Genomic DNA, 15040 nt, shown 5'->3' with positions numbered 1-15040 from the left:
TACTACCTGGTCTAGATTCTAAAGCTTCTTGAAGGTAGGGTCTGCTTGCGTACCACTGCATCTCAAACACTTGACACTCACTGTAAACATCCAGTAGGTGATTGATAAAAAGTAAAGAATGAATGAGTGAAAATTCTCAAAACAGGAATGACATGATCAGATCAGGGTTTAGAAAAATAAAATTGGAGGTAATTTCAAATGTAGACTGGAGACGAGTAAGACTGGAGACAAAGAAATTAGGGAGAAAAAATGCAAAAGAAACATAGGACAAATTGGTAAAAGATTGCCTTTTCTTAAAAATGTTTTTCTAATTGGCTAATTTGATTAGATGTTTATATTTATGTTACAAGACTGGGCTTTTTATTCTCTTAGGATTTCAGTTGAATGGAGGATATTCCATTCAACTGATGGAGGATATTCCATTCAACTTATGGAGGATATTCAGTTGCCTTGTTCCCTGATCCCAGCTGCCTTCAGGCTGGTGTCTTCTTGTACATCTGGAGGTTACTGAGGGCAGTGACTACGTCTTATTCATCTTAGTATGTCCAAAGCCTAGGACATGCCTGCTCAATAAATGTTTGCTGAATGAATGAACACATAAATTGATCTATTAGTATACTGTACTCAAGCTCCGACCAAGACACAGAGGACCTAATGATCCCCAGTGTGTGAGTTTCTGGATACAGGAAACAGAACAAATAAAGCAAGACTGGATACAAATGCACACCTATTCCACAGGTAACACAGGGTAAATTTCTCTCTCTGACCCCTCCATCCTCATTCTGAAGAATAACTCTCATTGAGTGAAAATCAATAAAAGTCATTTTAAGGGAAGTAGGTTTAGAAAAAGGCCCTGAAGGAGGAGAAAGGAGGAGGGGAACTTCAAGTTGGAGCAATTTGGACTTTAAAAAAAAAAAAAATATATATATATATATATATAGATAAGTACTTGTAAGCTTCAAAAAACCTTCACAAAATAAAAAGTCTGCTTTTCTACACTCACTTTCAAAAGGAATCTCCCCCCATCTATGCCCAACACACAAACCAGGAGACTTTTTGAGATTTCCAGTTTTATCACCCAAAAAGAAAAAAAAATTCACAGTAGAAATAATAAATCCTCCATTTTTCATATTGACTCCAACAAGAAACTTTCTGAAGTAGTTGCAGGCAGCTCCCAAAGACATTCGGCCAATATCAATGCCAACATTGACCATCTGGCAATCTAGCAACAAATATTTACTGACTACATACTATGTATGAATTAAGGCAGTAGGAAGAAGCTGTAAAAGATGCCCACCGCATCCCCCCAAAAAAGGCACGAAATGCACTTCCTATCCCCTAAGAAGCTTGTAGAGTTGTAGCATTAACTCATAATCAAAAGAAAGGTTAAATAAGCCCAAATTCAATTTTATAATGTAGATAAAATATATCAAATGGGTAATACAGGCAAACTGCTGTAAGTTTTCAAAAGCCAGAGAAACCATCATGGTTTGAAGTGTCCTTGAGTGTTTTGGACAAAGATAAGATTTAAGTAGGACATTAAAAAATATAAAAGTTGAATATTGAAGAGTGGAAAATATTACAAGAATAATGCCCATGGTATGTCAGGGAACAATTTACTCAAGAGTTGTGTCATAAAGAGCATTTGCAGTGATGAGAGTTATTAAAATTTCATGGAAATATGACATCATAGTTAAGAGCAACTGAAGGCAGAGCTGGGTTTGAATCCTATTTCTACCACTTATTGGTTGAATGACCTTGTCACATTTACCGTCTCTGAAGCTCTGTTTCCACAAGCTTAAAACGGAGACAATGTTAAGTTCATGAAGTTGATATGAGGATTAAATGAAAGGTATTCACCATAGTTATTGGCAAATAGTAAGGGTTCAATAGGTGAGAGTTCCATGCTCTCCCCTCAAACTGCAAGTCTGTGGCTTGAAACTTCTAGAAATTGAAAACGATTTTTTAAAAAGCATAGATCAGAACAGACCTGTATAGAATGGATAGCCAGCCATTTTGCTTTCACCTTATCCAACAGAGCGGCTATTCCAGGCTGATTTCCATTTGGAGCAAGATTTTAGCATCCTTACTGTTTGATTTGGAAACATCCTTCTTCCTCTTCCTAAAAGTACTCTGAATCTTGCTCACCTTCACTGTCATCCCCAAGCTTCTCTAGACAATAGAATGCTTCTGGAGAAAAAGAGGGAAGTGTGCAGATATCAGAGTCATGTTATTTGCTTGTATTCATTCATCAAGTCAATAAATATTTATTGAGCAACTATTTTTGAAAGAGTAAAAGCTGTCAAGTGGAAACTACTTCAACTTCACACCCCTTACTTGCACCTGTCCCCTCTTTCCTTGTTCTCTTCTGGTACAGAGAGGGAAGAAGCCCTCCTCCAACGAAAGACTGGACAACTCCACTTTGCTTTGGAGCCCTGGTCTTCTTCAGGGGTCTTTGCACCTGTAGCACCTTTTTCATGTTTCCAATCTCTTCCTCTTTAATAATTCTTTCTATTCAGCACTTAAACACACTCAAGTATTTCTCATTCAAAAGAGAGAGAGAGAAATTTTTTAAAAAAGAAAGAAAAATCCTCCTTAGTCCTTCATCCACATCCTTCTCCAGCTCTAATGCTCTCTCTCCTCCCTCTTCTTCCCAGTCAAGCTTGTGAAAGTGTTGCTTCTAGACCCCGTCTTTACTTTTTCACCTTCCACCTAATTTTCAAGCTCATCAATCTGGATTTTCTGTCTGCCATTCCTCAAAAAAATGGCTCTCAGTAAGGTTATCAACTTTTATTTCCCATTTTACCTAACATTCCTTCTTTGAAACGCTTTCTTCCCTTGACTTTGCGGACATCACATCTTTCTGATTTTCTTTTTACCTCACTAGTAGCTCATTCTTGCCCATTTTTGACACCTCTTTATGGACCATTCAATGTTTTTCAGAGTTCTGTTGAATGTACACTTCTCTTCCCACTTTGAGTTTTTCCTGAGGTAAACGTATTTACTCCTATGGCTTTCTTACAATGGATATACTTAAAGCTCTTCAATCTGTAGCTTCAGACTCTTATACCCAATAGCCTACCTAACCTGAATATTTCACTGGTATCTCAAACTCTGCATATCCAAATCTGGACCCATCATCTTCATTCCCAAACCGTCTCCTCCTTTGGTGTTCCTCAACTCAGTAAATAACCCTACCAGCTAACCAGTGGTTCAAGGCAGAAATCTGAGAGTCATCTTTGACTACTCCTTTTCCACCATCCATACCGTATCAATTACTAATTTTGCCTTTTTTCTTTCTTTTTTTGAGACAGAATTTCGCTTCTGTTGCCCAGGCTGGAGTGCAATGGCACAATCTCAGCTCACTGAAACCTTCACTTCCCAGGTTCAAGCAATTCTCAGCCTCCCGAGTAGCTGGGATTATAGGGATGCACCATCACGCCGGGCTAATTTTGTATTTTTAGTAGAGACGGGGTTTCTCCATGTTGGTCAGGCTGGTCTCAAACTCCTGACCTCAGGTGATCCACCTGCCTCAGCCTCCCAAAGTGCTGGGATTACAGGAGTGAGCCACCATGCCCGGCCACTAATTTTGCCATTATACCTCCTAGATATTTCTAAAAACCATCATTTTTCTCCGTTTTTTTTAACCAATATCACCTGTTGTCCAAGCTATTGCGACAGCCTCCTTTTTAAAAGAGCAAATCTGTATATCACTTTTAATGCTTAAATTATGGCTTCCCTCATGCCTGTAACCCAGCACTTTGGGAGGCCAAGGCAGGTGGATCACCTGAGGTCGGGAGTTCGAGACCAGCCTGACTAACATGGAGAAAACCCGTCTCTAATAAAAATACAAAATTAGCCAGGCGTGGTGGTGCATGCCTGTAATCTCAGCTACTCAGGAGGCCGAGGCAGGAGAATTGATTGAACCCAGGAGGCGGAAGTTGCGGTGAGCTGAGATCGTGCCACTGCACTCCAGCCTGGGCAACAGAGCGAGACTCCGTCTCAAAAAAAAAAAAAAAAGGCTGCCCATTGACCTTTGGATAAATTCCTAAAATCTTTAATGTGATCCACAAGGTCTTGTATGTTCTGACATCTACCTGCATTTCCACTTCTCTCTGCTCTCCAGCCATATTGGTCTTCTCTCAATGCTTCAGTACTTTGCATGCTCTCACCTTAAGACTTTGCTCTCTCCCTCTTCTATCAATCTCTACCTCCACCTATTTTAATAGCTACCTAGCTAATCCTAGTCTTCTTTTCAGGTTTCATTCAGCTTAACTGTTCTGGAACTGGAAGCATTGTTGGCTAGTTCCCTCTTTGTATGTTCACAGGATGCCTCATCCTTTCTTCTCCTTTTTAATACCCTTTGCTTTTATACCATCTGCCTTCCCTAATAGTCTATAAACTCCAGAGAGACAGGGCCGATGCCTGTCTTGCTTATCAGTACATTCCTGGTACGTAACATAGTATCTAGCATGTAGTAGGTAATACATGTTTATTAATTCATACAATCAGCTCCAGGTAGAGTTTGTCTTTATTTCTCCAAAACCTTCCTGGAACCACCCCAAGCAGAGTTGATAACTTCCATGTTAGCATCTCCACTATACCAAAGACTCTCTTTTTGCATTTACACTGTATTGTAATTACTTCTTTACATGTTTAACTTCCTTTCTTTCTTTTTTCCTCTTTTTTTTTTTTTTTTTTTGAAATAAGGTCTCACTTTGTTGCCCAGGCTGGAATGCAGTGGCTCGATCTTGGCTCACTGCAACCTCCACCTCCGGGGTTCAAGGGATCCTCCCACCTCAGCCTCCCAAAGTTGGGACTACAGGTGCATACCACCACACCTGGCTAATTTTTTATGGTTTTTTTTTTTTTTTTGTAGAGACAGGGTTTTGCCATGTTGTCCATGGCTGGTCTCAAACTCCTGAGCTCAAGCAAACCACCCGCCTCAGCCTCCTAAAGTGCTGGGATTACAGGCGTGGGCTACCGCATCCGTTTTAACTCTCTTTCTAAAAAAAATGAGCTTCTTGTACATCAGGATTATATCTTATTTGTAGTTTTATCCCTAGCACTTCACTTGGCATCTGGCACAAAGTAAATGCTCAATAAAGACTTATAGAATTAAATAAACAAACTGCCAACTGACTGGATATGAGAGTTGAAGGAATATGGAAAATCAGAGTTAAACTCTGAAGTGTGGTCTAGTCTTTGACAGAAATGGGGAAGTTGGTGAAGGAGACTGAGTGGTTTAGAAAGTAAACATATGCAGTTCCAAGCATAGTGGTGGTGACAAAGGGGAAATTTTACACTCAGCGAAGAGGTTAGAAAAGAAATGGGGTCCTGAAAAGGGCACCGTGAAAGTAACTCCAAGGTAGAAAGCAGAGTCTGCTATAGCCAGGAGAGGGCTGATAGGCTACATTCTAATTTGCCTAAGACAGTCCCAATTTACACCTGTTGTCTTAACATAATAATTGATGGTGCTTGCCCCTTTACACTCTCAAAGTGTCCAGATAAGTTACATGGCCGGCCTACAAGATTACATGAATTTGGAAAATTTGAGTAAATTACGGGCAATAGCGTTTAATACAAGAGCATGGCAAGGAATTAAAGTGAGTTCACGTTGAAGGGATGTACTAAACTGAATTTTTCTTTTCCTTTTTCTTTTGAGACAGAGTCTCACTCTTGTTGCCCAGGCTGCAGTGCAATGGCGTGATCTCGGCTCACGGCAACCTCCACCTCCCCGGTTCAAGCAATTCTCCTGCCTCAGTCTCCCAAGTAGCTGGAATTACAGGCACGCACCACCGTGCCTGGCTAATTTTGTATTTTTAGTAGAGACGGGGTTTCTCCATGTTGGTCAGGCTGGTCTTGACTCCCAACCTCAGGTGATCTGCCCGCCTCGGCCTCCCAGAGTGTTAGGATTACAGGCATGAGCCACCGCACCCAGCCTGAACTGAATAATATTTTATGAAGAGCCAACTATGAAATGAAGCAAGTATTCCACTAGCCACTTTTAAGTAAGTGGTGTCACTTAATTTTTACAAAAAAAACTCTGATAAGTAGGTATTTTCATCCATATTTCACAGATAAAATAGTTGAAACTCAGATCAAGTAACCTTCTCAAAAAGTTAACATGGCTAAAAAAACAAAACGAACTAACTAAATATAAAGAAATAATTGAAAAAGGAAGATCAGGCCGGGCACAGTGGCTCACGCCTGTAATCCCAGCACTTTGGGAGGCCGAGGCGGGTGGATCACCTGAGGTCAAGAGATCGAGACCATCCTGGCCAACATGGTGAAACTCCGTCTCTAAATAAATAAATAAATAATTAGCTGGGCCTGGTGGCACGCACCTGTAATCCCGCTACTCGGGAGGCTAAGAGAGGAGAATCACTTGAATCTGGGAGGCGGAGGTTGCGGTGATCTGAGATTGGGCCACTGCACTCCAGCCTGGCGATAAAGCGAGACTCCGTCTCAAAAAAAAAAAAAAAAAAGATATTATTGCAATAAAAATAAAAGCAGGAAAGGGGTAACCTAACCTAAGGAGAGCCCAGAAATCAATATGTAGCAGTGAAAATTCCTCCAAAAGTCGAATAGAAGCTAAGCAATGGAGTGGCATGAAAGAGAAATTGCAGAGGAGCCACGTGAGACAAAGAAATAGAAACACATCATGGGAATGATTTAAAGGTTCTAAGTTGGAAAATGGGTTGACTCTTGTGATGATTCCTTCAAAGTCGGCGAAAATTGCATTTTTTCAGTAAATATCCTTCAATCTTTCCCAAGAGCTAAATAAGGTGCTCTTTACTATGCAATAATACTAGTTTCATTTTTTACAGCTTCCCTCATTGAACGACACCTAATAAGCAATTATACTTCAGCTCTGTCGTATCTTTTCCATTCCCTTCTTTTGAAGACTAGAAAGAAATGAATGCAGCAGCACATATGCAGTTAGAATTTCACTTCATGGTAATCACTTTTAAAAAACACTCTGCAAAAACGGGTTGCATTTAAGAATGCATTTTGTATATCTGCCTTTCCACGGAACAACAGAGTCTAGTAAAAAGAACAAGTACCATAAGCAAGAAGCCAAGACATTGACTAGTTGTAGAACTCAGGTAAATCATATACTTTCTCTCTTCTAATAGATTTTTCTTCCTGTGTTGCAGGAATTTTTTTTTGTGACAAATTTTACACAAAAGCAAGGTAGGTATTATTAAGGAATGTCTTTTAAATATTAAATCCATTTTTAAATATTATAAAAGCAGGCAAATAATTAAATTTTCCTTATTCATTTCTTTTTTTTTTTTTTTTTTTTGAAATGGAGTCTTGCTCTGTTGCCCAGGTTGGAGTACAGTGGCATGATCTTGGCTCACGCCAACCTCTGCCACCCAGGTTCAAGCAATTCTCCTGCCTCAGCCTCCCGAGTAGCTGGGATTACAGGCATGTGCTACCACACTGGGCTAATTTTGTATTTTTAGTAGAGGTTTTGCAGTGTTGTCCAAGCTGGTCTCAAACTCCTGACCTCAGGTGATCCACCCGCCTCAGCCTCCCAAAATTCTAGGATTACAGACATGAGCCACTACACCTGGCCCATTTCCTCTTTTTTGAAATAATCTCACATTTTATTGAATTAAAAACTTATGAACCTTAAGAGTTCGAGGATGTGCTAGAGGTCAGGTTAACATTTGTATTTAAGTAATAATTCGAATTATATGACCTCTTCTTAATTTACATATAGTCAATCAATAAACAAACATTTGTTCAGTGCTTACTGTGTGTTAGGAATTATACTAGGCTGTTTGGAGGAGTGACACAAAGTACTATACATTATCAAATCAAAGATAGTTTAGATTATAAGATGCATCCCCATTTCAGAGCTGTTAAAATGTGGAAAAATATGCATCTTAAATTGATTATATGTAGGTAAAAAACATAGAGCTTCCACAGAGAGAAAAGAATGGAATATATCCATAAAAAGTACCAAGTGAGTATTAGAGACAAAAAGGTTCTCAGAAATTCAGTGGAGCAAGAAGTTACAAGGAGCTGAGGGTGATGAGGAAAGTGCACTGTGTATGATACTGGCCTACTTCTGCTAATGTATTTTCTATTGATTCTATAAGGTGTTGGCAAGGAAAGGACAAATTAAAAACTAAGCTTTATAATTTACCTCCTGAAATGTGACAACTTTCAGTTTTGTTAAGACTTCTGAATTCTATCACTATACCAACTCGAAACCAATTTTTAGTGTTGACATTAACTTAATAAAAACAATGACTTAAATTAAAAATTAAGCAAATATAGAATATGCTAAAATAAGAGTAAAATTTGGGGAAAATGGCCCAAATAATTTAAATATTTAACCTGTAAGAACAAGTGAAAATATTTAAAAATAATAATTTAGGTGTTATTTCTATACTTGGGGAGTAAAATTAAAACTTGTAATACAACAGATATCCGACGTTCTAAACTATATCTGCACCTACAGATCTAGGGTCAAGAAAAGACCATTCTTTGGCCAGGCGTGGTGGCTCACGCCTGTAATCCCAGCACTTTGGGAGGCTGAGGCAGGAGGATCACGAGGTCGGGAGTTCAAGACCAGCCTGGCCAACATGGTGAAACTCCATCTCTACTAAAAAATACAAAAAAAAAAAAAAGATTAGCTGGGCATCGTGGAGCATGCCTGTAATCCCAGCTACTCGTGAGGCTGAGGCAGAAGAATTGCTTGACCTGGGAGGTGGAGGTTGCAGTGAGTCGAGATTGTGCCACTGCACTCCAGCCTGCGCTACAGAGCGAGACTGTCTCCAAAAAACAAAAAAAAAAAGAAAGAAAAGGCCATTCTTTTTTTTAAAATATGAAAGGCTTCACAAATGTTTGTGTCATCCTTTGTGCAGGGGGCCATGCTAATCTCTGTATCATTCCAATTTTAGTGTATGTGCTGCTGAAGCACTCCTGGGCCACTCTTCAGTCCCTCCTTTCACACCTACCCTATCCCAAGCTACAAACATCCAGACCTCCAAGCCTTGATTAAACAGGGTACCAGTGGATTCTGGGTCTAATCCAATCTTCTTAGAGCCACTGTTCATCCCTCTCCTCAAAGAACCTTGAACTTCAAGCTTTTTTGTTCCTTACTATTATCCTCTGTGCATCTCCTATGACTAATCACATCTCTGTGTGAAAAGAAATGTTTGCAGGACTTTCCAGAACACAGCTGACTTTTTTTAAGCCCTTGTGTCCACTCTTCTCTGAGGGCTAAGTGAGACTAAACCTATCAAGTTTCATTCCTATTTTCATAGGTCAAAGCTCCAAATATAGATACCTTGTCTCTTCTCATATTTGCCCTATATGAGCTATCATTCCTAAAATGCTACATACTTCCTTAAGTGTGGAAGTATCCAATCCCTCTCTTCTCTCCCTGCCAAAACCTTCCATTTGCCCTTTGGAATTTCAACTCTCCTATGCCCTCAAACACTTTCCTCTGAATGTTCCTTCCACCTCATGCCTTATCTAAACCTGGCTCTCTCTACACCACTTACCCTGCAGCTCCCTCAAGAGAGATCCGCTCATATTCTTACACCTATGTACTGTCAAGAGACGAGGATGCTTCCCAGTGCTACTTAGAGTCCACTGCTTTTCCACCCTTTTGTGAAAACCCCTGCTACCCTCTCCGTGATTGGTAACAGTAATCTCCCTACCTCACAGAAGACAGTGGCACTTGGCTTACTGTCTTCTCTTGTGCCATGAGTACTGTCATCATCCTAAGTGAATTCAGAGTCCTCAAGAGAGACCCAGAGTATCTCCCATGTCCTCCTACATTGCTATTCAACCACCCACTTTCACAGTCACCCCCTGGATCTTGTCATCATGACCTAAAATTATCTCTACTTCTAAAATCACTAATTCAGATAGTCTACTTTCTGACCACAAGCACCTATGCTTCCAGCTCATTATTAAGCTAGTCCAACTGCAACTATTCTTCCTTTTCATTTGAATATCAGTTTATTGACCCCTTTCTTTCTATTACTCCCTTCTTGTCTTCACTTCCCCATTTGTCTAGCTTACAGTTCATGGCCCATCATTTCATTTGCTCTCTTAGAATTACCCTGAACTCTCTCCTTAAGTATTCTCTTTCCTGTCTTCTAAAACACCACACTCTCCCAATTCCTCTTATTTCTCTGGCTGCCCTTTTGAAAACATTTTTGCTGACTCCTCCTTCGTGTTCTATTAAACCTTTAAGTAGGAGAGTGTTTCAGGGATCTGTCCTAGGAGTGCTTCTCTTTTCATTCAATGTCCCTTCCTGAAGTAATTTTAACTTTTCCTATGGCTTCAGTTACTATCAACATGCATATGCTCCTCAAACATACCTTGCTGTTGGAGTTCTGGACTGATGTATCTAACTGCTTACCTGACTCCTTCAAATGGATATCTCCAAGTTACCTTCAACTCAGCCTGTTCAAAAGTAAACTCATCAATATTCCATTAAATCTATCTCTGCCAGAAAGCTGAGCCATCTTTGACTTTTCCTGCTCTCATCTCTCCATATTTAAATAATCATGAAGACCTGTTAATTCTGTCTTCAAATTATTTCTCAAATTTTTTCACTTTTTTCCATCTCTACTGCCACCCCTCCCAACCTCCGTTCAAGTCACTATCATTTTTCATGGACAAGTTTCATTCCACTTGTTACCTACCATATGTCATGCATAGTAAGGTGCTAGAATACAGAGCTTCAAAGGAGCCTCTTGCCTAGATGACATAAATAATGGGTCTTCCTGCAATCATTCTTTCCCCCATTGCAACGGTTAATTTTTCTTTTTTTTTTTGAGACGGAGTCTGGCTCTGTCGCCCAGGCTGGAGTGCAGTGGCATGATCTCAGCTCACTGTAAGCTCCGCCTCCCGGGTTCACGCCATTCTCCTGCCTCAGCCTCCCAAGTAGCTGGGACTACAGGTGCCCACCACTACGCCTGGCTAATTTTTTGAATTTTTAGTAGAGACAGGGTTTCACCGTGTTAGCCAGGATGGTCTCGATCTCCTGACCTCGTGATCTGCCTGCCTCGGCCTCTCAAAGTGCTGGGATTACATGCAACAGTTAATTTTATATGTCACCTTGACTGGGCTAAGGGTTGCTCAGATGGCCGGTAAAACGTTATTTCTGGGTGTGTCTGTGAGACTGTTTCTGGAAGAGATTAGCATTATCAGTAGATTGAGTAGAGAACATCCACCCTCACCAGTGTGGGCTGGCGTCATCCAGTCATTGAGGGCTCAGATGGAACAAAAACGTGGAGGAAGGGTGGATTCACTTTCTCTCTTCTTGACTGGAACACCTATCTTCTCCTGCCCTCAGACATCAGAGTTCTAAGTTCTTGGGCCTTCTGACTCTGGGACTTACATCACTGGCTCTCTCAGTTCTCATGCCTTGGACTCAGATATATTACACCACCAGCTTCCTAGGATCCACAGCTTGTGGAAGGCATATTGTGGGACTTCTTGGCTTCCATAATTGTGTCAGCTGATTCCCATAATAAGTCCCGTTATCTGTCTATCTATACCCTGCCAATCTATTTTCTGCATTAAAGACAAACTCCGTGTGCGTGTGTGCTGTAAATGCAAATCTCATTTTGTCACCACTTGATGTAAGGATTAAACTAGACTAGGTATGTAGAGGATTTAGTAAGTGTCTGGCACATGATAAATAATCACTAAATGTTATCAGTGGAGTTACATTGAATAATTCAGCAAATGATTTTGGAATAACTGGCCAGTCATTTGGAAAAAAATAACGCTGTATCCCTACCTCACTCCTTAGACCTAGAGAAAAACATAAAACCATAAAAATACTTGAAGAAAACATGGGTAAATATTTGTATAATCTTGGAGGTGAAGAAGGTCTTTCAAAACATATCCCCAAACCCAGAAGTCATAAAGGGAAAATATTAACTATATACAAATGCGCACATTCTGCCTATAAAGAAAGGCCATAAATAAGACTGAAAGACAAATACAAATAGAGAAAATGTTTATAATATTCAATTTAAAAGAGCTAATAACATATATCCAATTAGATCATAAATGAACAAGAAAAAACTAACAACCCAATAGAAAACGGTGAAATTGCATGATGGACAATTCCCAAATTAAGAACTACAAATGGCTAATAGCCTAAATAAAAAATATAAATAAAACAATGAACCATTATATTTTACTTATAGGTTGGTGAAGACTAGGAAGATTAACCGAATCCACTGTAGGTGAGGAAAATGAGCACTCGCCTGTACTTTTGTTGAGAGTATAAGTGTGAACCACGTTTCTAGAAATAGTTTGGATATGGGTAACATAATATAAAATGTGTGTACCTCTTGACATAGTAATCCTACTTCCAGCAATGTACTCTAAAGAGATCACTTAAGGGCAAAGAGAGGGAGAGCATTAGGACAAATACCTAATGCATGCGGGGCTTAAAACCTAGATGACAAGTTGATAGGCGTAGCAAACCACAGTGGCACATGTACACCTATGTAACAAACCTGCACATTCAGCACATGTATCCCCAGAACTTAAAGTAAAATTAAAAAAAAGAGATCATTTAAATGACTCAAAAAGATGTATGCTAAGAATTTTCACTTCATAATTTATAATAAAATTGAAAATAAATATTTTTTGAAAAACGATTATCTTCTTTGGCCCTGTCCTTGATGCTGGGGATACAGAAATGTAACAAGAGAGACAAGGTCCCTTCTCTCATGAAACTTACATTCCAAGACTCAGAGAAACATTAAATAAGCAAATAAATAAGATACTCTGAAATAGTGACAAACGCTTTGAAGACATACAAAGACGTCCTCAGAAGTGCTGTAATAGAGTAACTAGAGTTTGGGTATCCTTAGGAAGGATAGTCAGAGAAAGCCCCTCAAGGAGGTGACCTGTGAACTGGAATTTGTTTTTTCCCTAAGAGCTAGAGTTTGAGGGTGGACTAGGCTAGTCTACATATCTGTAGCCTGAGAATATATGGTGAGGATGAGGGAGTGCTTAGCTGCTATGACTGCTATCCGAAGTATTTTATAAAGCACTCTTCTGAGAATTCAAAACCAAGGCAATATAATGTAGAAAAGAAACAAGGCATATATTTATCAATTGTCTTAGAACTCTGATTGGTCTTGCCTGCATATGTGCCCACTCCTGAGACTAAATAAGATTGGATGGATATCATGGAAGAATTCCTCCAAAACATCAGTATAATAAATGTGAAAATATAACATAGCATAATGAAAAGGAAAAAGAAACAAAGAAGGAAAGGAACTGTGGAGTGAAAAATAAAGATAAGGAGTGGAGTGTTGAAAATAATACCAGAGGAAGAGAAAATTGTCCATGAGGGCTTCATGCTATAGAAGAACTTTTAAAAAAATGAATTAAATGGCTGGGTGCGGTGGCTCACGCCTGTAATCCCAACACTTTGGGAGGCCGAGGTGGGTGGATCACCTGAGGTCAGGAGTTCGAGACCAGCCTGGCCAACCTGGTGAAACCCTGTCTCTAGTAAAAATACAAAAATTAGCTGGGCATGGTGACGCACACCTGTAATCCCCGGTACTCGGGAGGCTGAGGCAGGAAAATCACTTGAACCCAGGAGGCGGAGTTTGCAGTGAGCAGAAAATAGAAAAGAATAAAAAACCATGAATTAAATAATTAAATAAAAGAATGCAAAAACAACATGATAAAACAACAGAATGAGATGAAAAGATACTGTAGAGCAGAGGTGACAAATTAGGGACCCAATTAACACTATGCATAACTTATAAAGAAATTCATGATCTAATAATAGTGAATAAGAGAAAAAGGTCAATTTTCTAAAAAATTTGAAGGAAGATTTAAAAATATAGTAGAGGCTGGGCACAGTGGCTCACGCCTGTCATCCAGCACTTTGGGAGGCCAAGGTGGGAGGATCACTTGCATCTGAGAGTTTGAGACCAGCCTGGGCAACATAGCAAGACACTTCTCTACAAAAAGTAAAAAATTAGCCAGGCATGGTAGCACATACCTGTAGTCCCAGCTACTTGGGAGGCTGAGGTAGGAGGATGGCTTGAGCCTGGGAGGTTGAGGCTGCAGTGAGCTCTGATTGTGCCACTGCACTCCAGCTCAGGTGACAAAGTGAGACCTTGTCTCAAAAAGAATAATGATAAATAATAAAAAAAATAGAAGGCACATAAAGATGATATAGCCAAAGGAAAATTGGCATCCTTGAAGAACACAACAAATTAAAAAGAAGAGGTTTTTTTTTTGTTTTTTGTTTGTTTGTTTTGTTTTGACAGAGTCTCTCTCTGTCGCCCAGGCTGGAGTGCAGTGGCGTGATCTCGGCTCACTGCAAGCTCCACCTCCCGGGTTCACGTCATTCTCCTGCCTCAGCCTCCCGAGTAGCTGGGACTACAGGCGCCTGCCACCATGCCCGGCTAATTTTTTGTATTTTTAGTAGAGACGGGGTTTCACTGTGTTAGCCAGGATAGTCTCGATCTCCTGACCTCGTGATCCGCCTGCCTCGGCCTCCCAAAGTGCTGGGATTACAGGCGTGAGCCACCGCACCCGGCAAGAAGAGGTGTTTTAATATATAACAGAAGAAACTTTTCTGATATGAAGAACTATGGAGAACGGAATCTCTACATTAAAAGGATATACTGTGCTCGAAGAAAAACTGATAATGCGTAATTGAAACCAAGACCTATCCTGATTAAGTTATTCAGCTCTAAGAATGAAAAAGGAACTCCTCAGTCATCCAAGCAGAAAAAGCAGGTCACCTAAAAGAAGGAAGAATCAGGCTGGCCCTCAGACTTCACAGCAACATTCAATGGCTGCAGTTTCAGCAGACATAGAGTGAGCCCGAGAATACTATATCTGGTCAAGTTGTCATTTATTTATACAGCCAAAGACAGACATTCTCAAACAAGTGAGAACATAGGGAATAAAGGGCATAAGATCCTTTTCTGGGGAAAAAAAATACTTAAGTTGAACCAACCGAGATGAATGAAGCCACTGGGGTAAAAGAACTAAAGCAACGTCAGAA

General features: G+C 40.0%; 1 non-coding gene across 1 annotated transcript; it reads right to left on the bottom strand.

Moving 5' to 3' along the window:
* Positions 1–8839: 8839 nt before the first annotated feature.
* Positions 8840–8941, bottom strand: LOC115837715. Its single transcript, XR_004032775.1, has one exon. It is a non-coding gene; the product is annotated as a U6 spliceosomal RNA (small nuclear RNA).
* Positions 8942–15040: the final 6099 nt, after the last annotated feature.

This window comes from Nomascus leucogenys, chromosome 12, assembly GCF_006542625.1.
Source record: "Nomascus leucogenys isolate Asia chromosome 12, Asia_NLE_v1, whole genome shotgun sequence".
Classification (NCBI taxonomy): domain Eukaryota; kingdom Metazoa; phylum Chordata; class Mammalia; order Primates; family Hylobatidae; genus Nomascus; species Nomascus leucogenys.
The sequence above is the reverse complement of the archived record's forward strand: the minus strand, read 5'-3'. Positions and strand labels throughout refer to the sequence as shown.